General features: G+C 34.6%; 1 non-coding gene across 1 annotated transcript; it reads left to right on the forward strand.

Annotated features, from left to right (window-relative positions):
- The first annotated feature begins 11,292 nt into the window (after positions 1 to 11,292).
- Positions 11,293 to 11,399, forward strand: LOC133793048 (small nucleolar RNA R71). Its single transcript, XR_009874511.1, has one exon. It is a non-coding gene; the product is annotated as a small nucleolar RNA R71 (small nucleolar RNA).
- Positions 11,400 to 12,178: the final 779 nt, after the last annotated feature.

A 12,178-nucleotide genomic window follows, 5' to 3' on the forward strand; every position in this document is an offset into this window, starting at 1 on the left:
GGGTAATCGAGTTTAGGCAGAAAGCACTCAGAAACATTAGGATAAAAATAGGTCTTGTGGGAAACATTGTTCATAAAAAAATATTTAAGGTTTATTTACACTGATTTTGGGTCCAAAATCAAAGTGAAATGTAGAGTCACTTTACTTAGCTAAGTAGATAGTAGTATTATAGTAATAATAGCATTATCTTTATGATTGTGGATTTTGGTTCAGACCGGGATTTATTTGGACACTCGTAGTAGTACTTGTAGATTTTCTAAGTTTAACCTATAGTTTAAGAATATTAATTTTAACCTAAGGTTTGATTAATATGACTGATATTGAGGATAATATTTGGTATACTATAAGGTTTAAATAAGAACCAATAGGATTATAGCACATGTTATGTATGGGTTATTAATGATTAAGTATTTTGAGGATTAAATTTATTAAGGGTAAAATTTGAATGCTCTAAGGTCAGTCAACAGCTTTGAAAACGTTAGAGGGCTTAGTCAAGGCTGTTTACTCAATTCAAATTAAGCTAAAATTATGTAATTTCGTGTTTAAATAATCAGCGTATGCCGATATATCGCAGCTATAGGGGGCGATATATCGCAGCACGAAGATACGAAAAACCCGAAACGATGCACGATTGCCTCGGGCATACTGGCCCAGGCGATATATCGCCTACAGGGGGCGATATATCGCCCCTCTCAGCATAATTTGAAAGTTTTTGAAATCGTTTTCCATTCAAACCTTCAACCTCTTGATAAGTCCAGCTCCTTTCTGAACTAGTCTTCAGCCTCTGCTGAACGATAATTCAAATTATTTTCACTTAAAAAGCCATTATTTTTATTCAAGTTAAATGAAGATCTCTTCATTCCTAAACTCTATAAATAGGACCTAGTACCCAGCCATTTATTCATCTATTACTCTAAGTTCAGAGGCTGCAAGTTGCTAGGTGAGTGTGAGAGTGTAAACACTTGGGTTGGGAATCATAAGCTTGATCATCATAAGCTTATCAAACACTTGAGAAGTAAGGTTTTATAGCATTTCGGTTCAAGGTTTAGATTGGTCTTACAAGTCTTCAAGGTATTCCCACACTCTAGTTCATTGGTATTATTTTATTTAAGTTCTCATAGTCTTCTACTCACCCTTCTAACCTTATTCTTTATTTTGGTTAGGAAATCTAAGAACTTGCACATAAGTTTTTGGTAAGTATATTCTCAATGGAATAGTCCTCCCATTCCTTTCATTTCTTTTCTTCAATAAACTCACTTTGTTACAAATGGTTTTTAGGAGTGTTCCAAAGTCCCAACTCTGTCCTCATATCCCGATAATTTTGGTAAGGAAAATAGGATAGAATTTATATGTTATATGCTTTTATATGTTATCTTATGATTTTTATGTTATGAAATATGTTATGTTAAGTATGTTTGTAGGCTTGGGCATATGACCTATATGACTAACAAGCCCCAAATAGATTATGGGCATATGACTTGTTTAGTCTATGGGACCACAAGTAATAATGGCCATTATAGTATGTATGTGATATAAGTGTTATGTTTTTTTTATGAAATTTATGTATATGGACTATGTGTTAGATTTTCCTTGCTGGGCATTAGGCTCACTCCTTTTTGTTTATATGTGCAGGAAAATAATCTTAGTGGTGGGAAAGGTTCTTGGAAGCTTGGAGAATGTGTATTGAGGCGGAATGGATTCAAGAGCCGAGCGTTTCGATTCGAGGATGTAGTTTTGTTTCTTATGGTTTTTACATGTATTTTTCCGCATTTTGTTATGTAAATCTCTTTTTAATTATGTCATGTTTTGATTTTAAAACAATGGGATCCCATATCCTACTTGATATTTTATGTAAGTTTAACTTTTATTTTTACAAGTTTCTTAATAAAGTTATGGTCTTTTCACTTGTAAGCTTTATTAAGGTTTAGTGTTTATGTCTAGTTTTCGTTAACGGTCCAAAAGTCTAGAGTAGTTGGGTCATTACATGAAAATTCAATTTTGGGTATTTCAGAAAAACTGGGTTCTTCCAATTTATTTTCGGTGTTGAAAAGTTTTTCTGAAAAAACTTTTCAAATTCTCTTTTTGATTCATTTTTCCAACCTGCTTGTATGTTTATTGTGTTTTTATCAGAATATTGTTGGTCGTATAAAAGGTTAACTTTTATACACGAGCAGCATTATCCTTGCTTTTTTTTTCTTCTATCCATTGGTCATAGATTCTCACTTTCCCTTTCCTCTTCTCAGATTCATTCATGATCCTTGGGGAGGTGAGAAACCAATAGATGACGAACTTCTCGCTTTGCTGTTGGAGGATCAAGAACAACCTTCTCTGCCTTTTTCAGAATCTCCGGCCTCACATCCAAACCCTACAACCAGTCCTTCTCACAATCTTTCACAGAACCAACCAAATATGGGTTGTGTTAAACACATCACTCATAGAAAAAGAAAACCCACAAACTCACCGACTAGCCAGCCTGGGTCCAACACCGATGGTCCCACAAACGACCCTCAACCCTTAAATTTTGCACCACCAGATATCCAGCCCAAAGCTTGTCAACGTGATGGTCCTCAAGAAAAGGTAGCCAGGTACATCGCCCCTCCAAGCGTCATATTGACCAGGATGGTGGCCAAGTATCCCAAGAAGTATGGGCTTCCTGGGATTACTTTATACAAACTTACATCTGACCAGAGAGAAAACGTACTCGAAGGTGCCTACAACGCTTGGTGAAGGTATCATATAGAAGCGGGGGCAATCTTGCCCTTGCATGACTTTTTCCGGGGGGTGGCCAATTATTTCAAGGTTGCCCCTTTCCAAATAACTCCCAATGGATATAGAGTAGTTTCAGCACTCTATATCCTATACAAACATAAAAAATGGCCTCTGCCTACCCTTCATGAGATCAACTACCTGTTCGTTCTCAAATCCAACCCCAATCAAAACAACACGGGTTTTTTCCATTTCTACCATCAGGAATCCACTAGCACATTCCTGAGTGACATAACCTACAAGTCCAACGTAGCAAAGTAATTCCAAGAGTACTTCCTTACAATCGACTTAGTCGCAGACAACATGACCTTCACACGAGAAGGTAAACATTTAAATCTCTATTCAACATTTATCTAGTCACTCTAAATTTTTCCCTTGTTCTCAGTTAGCTTGCATTGTACATAGGTCCATGGTATCGACCAGAACCCACTCCAGAAATGGAGATAAGTGCCACAGCCCTGGCCAGCATGATGAACATAGAAAAAAGTGTCAAGGACCTGGTCACGAACAACAACTTAAGGGTGGTCACCCTTTTAGAACCTCACCAGGAAGTGAGGAAATCAATCGCGGGGAGTGCCACTGGAGACGGCACTGAAGCACAAGAAAACTCCGAGCAGCAATAGGATGTGTCATAGCCCCAAAGGTGTCGACCAACGGGAGTGACCATTCGAGAGCCCAACCCCAATACTCGACCAGCCAATACCCCCCCCAACACGGGAGGGGAATACAAAAATTACCTGAATATGTTGGTCCTATATTCAAATCCTTTGACGAGAACAGTATTTCTCAATCTTAGATAAACTGGCCATCTCTTATCATTTATTTGATAGGGACGACAACTTTAAATTTACGACTAGTAGTTTTAGCTTAGACTTCTTTGGGGCAGATAGTGAGTATAGCAGTAGTTCTTAAACAATGTAGCGACCAGTAATTGTAGTTTAGTTATATCACTTAGAATTCCTTTTATTTTGTTTCCTCATCATGTAAAACTAGGTCTTGACATATTTGCTCGTTTTCTTGTTTTGTAGTCATACAGATTGATGATGCATTTGACATCTATACCTCTCGAGGTAAACCAGCTAGCTCAAAGAAATCCAGCAGAAAAAACACTGGAGATGCTAGCAGAGAACATTCGAGGAAACAGATGCAATCAGAAGTTCCTCCAGCACCCACTCCTTCCAGAACTACTACACCTCATCCACATCCTCTTGATGTGCCTTCCAATGACCAGGCGGCTTTGGCAGCAGAGTCGTTGAACAACGCCTGTCGCTCAACCAACAATAGGATTCAAAAGTTAGCCAAACACTGTCGTAGCCAAAAAGCTTTTGTTGCTCTCTCCTCGCTGCCATATAACCAGATCTCTGGTCGATGTTAAATGGAATCCTCAGCGTAAGTTCCTAATGTTTAGTTATATTCTAACACACTTTCTTTTCATAATTTCTAACGACTTTATTTATCTTCTGTTCGCAAGACATTCTTACCTTACACAACGGTTGGCGCGACGTCGAGGATCTTAACACCAAACATGCTGAGGAGAACAAGGCGTGGGAGGAAAAAGTCAAGGCAACTGAAGACAAAACCAAAGCGGCAGAAGACAAAGCTGCCAATTTGACCGAGGATCTGAAGAAGAGCCAAGAGAATTTGGCCAAGGCTGTTGCTGCCAAGGAGAAGTTTAAAAAAGCCTTCGAAACTAACTACAAGGAAGCAGCCAAGCTTCAAGAGGATCTGGAGACAAGATTGAAGGAGGCGAACGGCCTAGAAGAGTGAGTGAAGCTGCTCGAAGAGCAAAATGCCCAAAACCTGGAAAAGTTTCGAGGAGCCGCCTTCACCTGCTTTTATATGTTTTGGAAGAAGAACCCCGAGGAAAACTTTGACTATCTCCTCGAGCAGATCAAATGGGCCGAACTTGCCAAGTGTGCTGCTCTCTTAGAGGAGGAAAAAGATGCCCTAGAGTCTCCTAAAATCTTCTTGGCGACGGGCATAGACGGTTCCGAAGAAGAAGCTGGCCCTTCAGTCAATCAATAGTCTCAACAGGACCCCCCTTCAGCTGCACAATAGATATTTTTATTTATGTAATTAAAACACCCAAAAAGATTGTTCGTGGTGTTGAGACAATTTGCTACCTAAGGCAGTTTTATTTACCTTTTAATATTTTTAATTACATTAGAGCAACAATTGCTCATGGTGTAAAGACATTTCATTTTGATATTATAACTATTGATATTATAACTTATGCTCGTATGATTGAACTTAGCATAACACTTTATTATGATTTCACAAAACTAACTAAAATTTTTGAAAAATACTCTAAGTGTCGTAGTATGTTTTTCCTTATTTTTCTCGTGCTTTATATATGTTTATGATATACATATGCTTTGCTCGCTTAGTATCATATATGCCCCGAAGTGATTGAGGAGTTTAAGGTTCTCAGTCACTTTCCATTGACAAATACTTCTTCGAACACTACTGCCCTCGTACATATAAACAATCAATGATAATATAGCAAAATAACACACGTAATGAGCAAATACTTGTAACAAATACAATAATTGGCAAGAATAACTGGTTGCGCACAGTTCCTTTTATTTCATATAAAAATGGACAAAATTTTTGTCTGTACGAGTAATTAAAAATTGACCTTATACTTATAAGCGACCAGCCATCTAACTGGCTAGCCCTTGTTCAAAAACTTGTAAAAAGTAAAATTAATACAAGCCAAATCTTTAAAAAGAAATGTTTATTTATAGTATTTGCGCAGGTGTTCTCCATTCCAATAGCGAGGAACGAGATCTCCATTTAAGCGAGCAAGTTTGTATGTGCCTGGTTGAAGGATTTCTTCAATCTGATACAGATCGTCCCAGTTTGGTTTGAGTACTCCAGCAGCCTGATCACGAGTGTTAAGAAAAAATCTTAAGTACCAAATCTCCCACGTCAAACTTTCTTTCACGTACTTTAGAGTTAAAATATCGAGCGACCTTTTGTTGATGAGCTTCCACTCGTAGTTGAACTCTTAAGTTTGCTTGAGGACTTAAAGTTTTGCTAGTCCTCAAGCAAAAGAAAAACTAAAACACACATTTTTTATTGGTGATATAAAAAAGTTTATCTCAAAAATTGTACAATGAAAATAATTCTAAAAAATTAATATGAATAAAAGTTAAGCTTATGTAATTAATTAAATTGTCAATTTTTAAAAAAAAAATGAGTTTTCAAAAATTATTTTTCACTTAAACTTGTAGGAAATAAAACTGTTCTTGTTATGAAAAATGTAATTCTTGTTATAAGCAAAATTGACCCTATAATTAAAAACAAAGCTTAAAAATTATTCATATTTTTAAGATAACTAAACTCAAACTCAATCAAGATTTTTATCATTGAAAATGAAAAATATCACCAAATTTTTTTTTTATTTTAAAAAAAAAAAATTAATTAATTTTTTTAACAAGAACAATATATATATTTTTACAAAACAACAGAAAAATTAATAAAGTTTTTTTTTCAACAAACATAAATAAAAACAAAAATTAACACAAAACATAAAAAATAAAAACAACACAAAACATAAACACAATAAATCACTCTCCTTAATGATAATAACCATATAAACTCGATACCCTCAAACTTAATTTAAGCATTGTCCTCAATGTGTCAAAATATAAATATAAATTAAAATTGACAATAGTTTAGAATGGTCGTACCTCGATATGGTGCATCGCTAAGAGAGTAAAAGATACAACAAAAAAAATGAAATCACACATAAAACAAATAAAACACAAGTAATCAAGATCAAATAGGAATCAAAAAGCATGGTAAATAGGGCCCTCAAGGAGGATCTCATCCACTTCATCAGTTTTTAATTCTAAAAATAGTTTTAATTTTTGACCATTAACTTTAAATATATCGCCATTTTTAGGATTTTCAATTTTAATAGCTCCATGTTGAAAAACAATATGAACAATGTAAGAACCGGACCACCTAGAACGCAACTTTCCTGGGAGTAGATGCAAACAAGAGTTGTATAAAAGGACTTTTTGACTTGGAGAAAAATCTTTTCTCAAAATATTTTTATCATGGTAAAATTTCATACAATCCTTATACTTTTTTGAATAGTTATATGCATCATTCCTAATTTCGTCTAGTTCATTTAGTTGAAGTTTTCGTTTCTCACCTACCTTGTCTAAAGAAAAGTTTAACTGCTTAATTGCCCAAAAGGCTCTATGTTCTAACTCAACAGGTAAATGGCAGACCTTCTCATACACAAGTCTGTAGGGTGACATGCCAATGGGTGTTTTGTACGCGGTACGATGCGCCCATAATGCATCAGTGAGTCTTAAAGACCAATCTTTCCTAGTTGGATTCACAGTTTTTTCTAAAATGTGCTTAACTTCCGTATTAGACACTTCAACTTGACCACTAGTTTGTGGGTGATATGGTGTTGAGACTTTATGTGTGCCATATTGTTTCATCAAATGTTCAAATGGCTTATTACAAAAGTGTGTATCGATCTCTAATGATAGCATGTGGTGAACCAAAACGAGAAAATATATTTTCTTTCAAAAACCAAAGCACAACTTTGTGGTCATTAGTGTGGCATGCAATAGCTTCAACCCATTTAGACACATAATTAACAATAACAAGAATATAAAGATTACCAAAAGATTTAGGAAATGGTCCCATAAAATCAATGCCCCAAACATCAAATATGTCAATAATAAGAATAGGATTTAAAGGCATCATGTTTCTTTTAGTTAAACTTCCTAACTTCTGGCAACATTCACAAGCTTTACAATAAACATATGTATCATGAAAGATAGTAGGCCAATAAAAACCACATTGTAAAACTTTAGCAGCTGTTTTCTTACCACTAAAGTGTCCTCCACATGCATGATCGTGAAAAAAAGATATGATTTTTTATTGGTCACAATTTGGAATGCATCTTCTAATTATTTGATCAGGACAGTATTTAAGCAAGTAAGGATCATCCCAAATAAAAAATTTCACCTCAGAATAAAATTTAGATTTATCATGCTTAGACCAATGAGGTGGTATTTCTTTAGTGACCAAACAATTAACAATATCAGCATACCAAGGCAAGGAAGAAACATGCATCAATTGTTCATCAGAAAAAGTTTCAGTGATAGGAGTGGAATCATGTATAGTTTCAACAACTAGTATCGATAAATGATCAACAACAACATTTTCAGATCTTTTTTTATCACGTATTTCTAAGTCGAATTCTTGTAAAAGCAGGATCCAACGGATCAAACGAGACTTAGCATCTTTTTTCGACAAGAGATATTTTAATGAAACATGATCAGAATAGACAATAATTTTAGATCCTAACTGATAAGACCTAAATTTCTCTAATGCAAAAACAACAGCAAGCAATTCTTTTTCGGTTGTGGAATAATTTAATTGAGTGTCATTTACAGTTTTGCTAGCATAGTAAATTACATGAGGTATTTTTTCATGTCTTTGTCCTAAGACAGCACCTATAGCATAATCAGAAGCATCACACATTATTTCAATAGGTATTTTCGAATTAGGAGGTTGAATAATGGGTGCAGTAGTCAACAAATTTTTAAATTTTTCAAAGGCAACATGGCAATCATTATTAAAGACAAAAGCATTTTCTTTTCCAAGTAAATGGCATAAAGGCCGAGAAATTTTGCTAAAGTCTTTTATAAATCTTCTATAAAAACTGGCATAGCCTAAGAATGATCTAATTTCTTTCACAATTTTAGGTAGGGGAAGTTTTGAAATAAGATAAACTTTTGCTTTATCTACTTCTATTCCCTCAGATTAGATTACATGACCTAAAACAATTCCTTTTTTAACCATAAAATGACATTTTTCCCAGTTAAGCACAAGGTTTTTCTCTTTGCAACGACTCAAAACAAGTGAAAGATGGTGCAAAGATTCATCAAAGGAGGAACCAAACACAGAAAAATCATCCATAAATACTTAAAGAAATCTTTCAACCATGTCAGAAAAAATTGAAATCATACACCTTTGAAAAGTCGCAGGTGCATTACATAATCCAAAAGGCATGTGATGATAGGCAAAAGTTCCGAAAGGGCATGTAAATGTAGTCTTTTCTTGATCTTCTGGGGCAATGGGGATTTGGTTATATCCCAAATACCCATCAAGAAAGCAATAATACGCATGGCTAGCTAAACGTTCAAGCATTTGATCAATAAAAGGTAATGGAAAATGGTCTTTTCTAGTAACATTATTCAGCTTTCTATAGTCTATGAACACTCTCTACCCTGTTTGTACTCTAGTAGGGATTAATTCATTTTTTTCATTTTCAGCAACTGTGATCCCAGACTTCTTAGGTACAACTTGAACTGGACTAACCCATTGACTATCAGAAATATGGTAAATGATACCTATGTCTAATAATTTTATGACCTCTTCTCTAACCACTTCTTTCATATTTGGATTTAACCTTCTTTGACATTCCTGAGAGGTTTTAGCATTCTCTTCTAGATGGATTCTATGCATACATATGGATGGGCTAATTCCTTTAATGTCTCCAATGGTCCTACCTATGGCTTCTTTATGATTTCTAAGGATATCTAACAATTTATCTTCTTATTCTTTATCTAAGGCGGATGCTATGATAACAGTTAAGGTTTCAGACTCTCTTAGAAAAGCATATTTTAAATTTTCTGGCAAAGGTTTAAGGTCTAACTTTGGAGACTCAGAAATTGATGGAACATGATCTTGGGTGAAAAAGGTTCAACTTTGGTTTCATTTAAGGGTATAGACTCTAGCAAAGAATTCACATCATCATTAGAATCAACAACATGCAAGTTCATACCAAAGTATTTTTCACAAAAGTCAAGTAAGTCATTTCCATCATCTTCAAAAATAATATCCATCGTGTTAACTTCATGCACTTCCTCACACTCAACAGATTTAACAACATTAAATACATTCAATTCAGTAGTCATATTTCCAAAAGATAATTTCAAAACACCATTACGACAATTTATGATTGCATTATATGTAGCTAAGAATGTTCTACCTAAAATGATAGGAATTTGAGCATTCATATTTTCCACAGGTTGAGTATCAAGAACAATGAAGTCAACAGGAAAATAAAATTTATCAACTTTTTTCAAAACATCCTCTATAATGCCTCAAGGAATTTTCCCAGAACGATAAGCTAATTGAAGAGTTATATAGGTAGGTTTTAGCTCACCAAGACCAAGTTGCTTATATACTGAATAAGGCAATAAATTCACACTAGCACCCAAATCAAGTAAAGCCTTGTTAATAAAATGATCACCAATAATGCATGAAATTGTGGGACACCCAGGATCTTTATATTTAACAAGACTCTTATATTGAATAATGGAAATAGCTTGTTCAGTTAAAAACGTCTTTTTAGGAACTTTAGTGTTTCTTTTAACAGTACAAAGATCCTTTAAAATTTTAGAGTAGGCAGGAATTTGTTTAATGGCATCTAAGAAAGGGATATTGATACTAACTTGTTTAAAAACTTCTAAGATGTCATTATATTGGCCGCCTTTTTTAATTGGAAGTAATCTTTGTGGGAATGGGGCTTTTGGAATGAAAGGATGGACTGGAGTTTCCTTGTTTGAAGAGTCATTGGCATTAGAACTAGAAGGCTGACTCTTTTCTTTTTCTTTTTCTTTTTCAACCTTAAGTATGTAATCGGGTTTGGCAATGTTCTTTCCGTACCTAAGAGTTGAAATTGATTTGACTTCTCCATTATGACTAGACTTTCCTATCTCATATTGACCTTTTGGATTAGGGATTGGTTGACTAGGGAATGTTCCTTTTTCTCTATCAGCTAAAGCAGTGGTGAGTTGTCCTACTTGTGTCTCTAGTTTGGTAATTGACTGAGATTGATTTTGTAGGATTTGTTGAGTGGATTGCATAAATTGTTGTAAAGTATCTTCTAAGGAAGGTTTTCTTCGTTGAGGATATGCTTGATTTTGTGGGGCATGAGCTGGATTTTTTGTGTTGTATTGGTGCCCTTGATTCATTTGGGGTTGGTTTTGTCTCCATGAAAAGTTCGGATTGTTTCTCCAATTCAGATTGTAGGTGGATGAAAATGGGCTATCATTTGGTTTCTCATAAGCATGAAGTGCATTGGCCTCCTCAGAAAAGGCTTCTTGGTAGGAAGGACATGATTGGGCATTATGGCAAGGACTAGAACATATAGAACAAGCATCTTTTCTTGGTTGTATTGGAGAGTTTATTGTTTGGCTTATGGCTAAAGCTTCTACTTTTCTCGCTAATTTGTCTAAGGATGTTCTTAAGTCTAATTCTTCTTTTACTTCATACCTTCCTCCTCTTTTTGGTGAATTAGTTGACCTAGACCTAGGATCAAAATAATTCCATTATTGTGAATTGACAGACAAATCTTCAAGGGCGTCCCAAGCCTCTTGTCCATGAAATTTTAAAAAATTTCCGATATGCATAGATTGAATCATTTGACGATTAGAGGGAGTCAAACCATCATAAAAATATTTTACAAGTCTCCATTTTTCAAAACCATGATGAGGACATTTTAATAATAAATCTTTAAATCTTTCCCAACATTCATAAAACTCTTCATTATCTTTTTGAAAAAACTCGGAGATTTATCATCTTAGACTATCAATTTTAGACATAGGAAAAAATTTCAACAAGAATTTATTATAAAGTTGATCCCATGTAGTTATAGACCCTGTTGGAAGGGAATTTAACCAAGCTTTTGATTTGTCTTTTAATGAAAAAGGGAATAAACTTAGTTTGACCGACTCATCAGAAAAATTTTGAAATTTAAATGTTGAGCAAATTTCTAAGAAATCTTTTACATGCATGTAAGGATCTTCTCTATCTAACCCATAAAAAGATGGCAACAATTGAATGATTGCTGGTTTAAGCTCAAAATGAGTAGCAGAAGTTGTAGGAAAAACAATGCATGAAGGAGCATTAGATGAAATAGGTGCAAAATATTCAAGCAAAGTTTTTTCAGGCACAACATTTTCATCAACAGGATTAGAAATTGGTTCCATGATGCTCAAATTCTTACTAACACTTTCAATTTCAAACAAAGATAGATGTATTTTTACTAATCGATTTTTAGAGTTACGTTCCCAATGATGCATACAATTTTCACAAAGCAACAAAGATAATATCAAACAAACAATTTTCTGACGTGGAAGATCAGTTAAAACCGCAACCACAGAGCATACTTCGGATTTTTAGAGATTTCACAAAAATATAATTCTTATGGTTTACTTGTCCCCAGGCCTATTTGATTCCACTTACTCGCACACTACTAACAACTCCCCGAGGTTAATTAGTAGAGGCGGATTGGGAATTTTGTTCAAATTTCCTTTAAGGAAAAATTTCTCTTGGTGAAAGGACAAGATTTAGGTTTCTTTTTTTT

The sequence above is a fragment of the Humulus lupulus genome, chromosome 7 (assembly GCF_963169125.1).
Source record: "Humulus lupulus chromosome 7, drHumLupu1.1, whole genome shotgun sequence".
Taxonomy (NCBI): domain Eukaryota; kingdom Viridiplantae; phylum Streptophyta; class Magnoliopsida; order Rosales; family Cannabaceae; genus Humulus; species Humulus lupulus.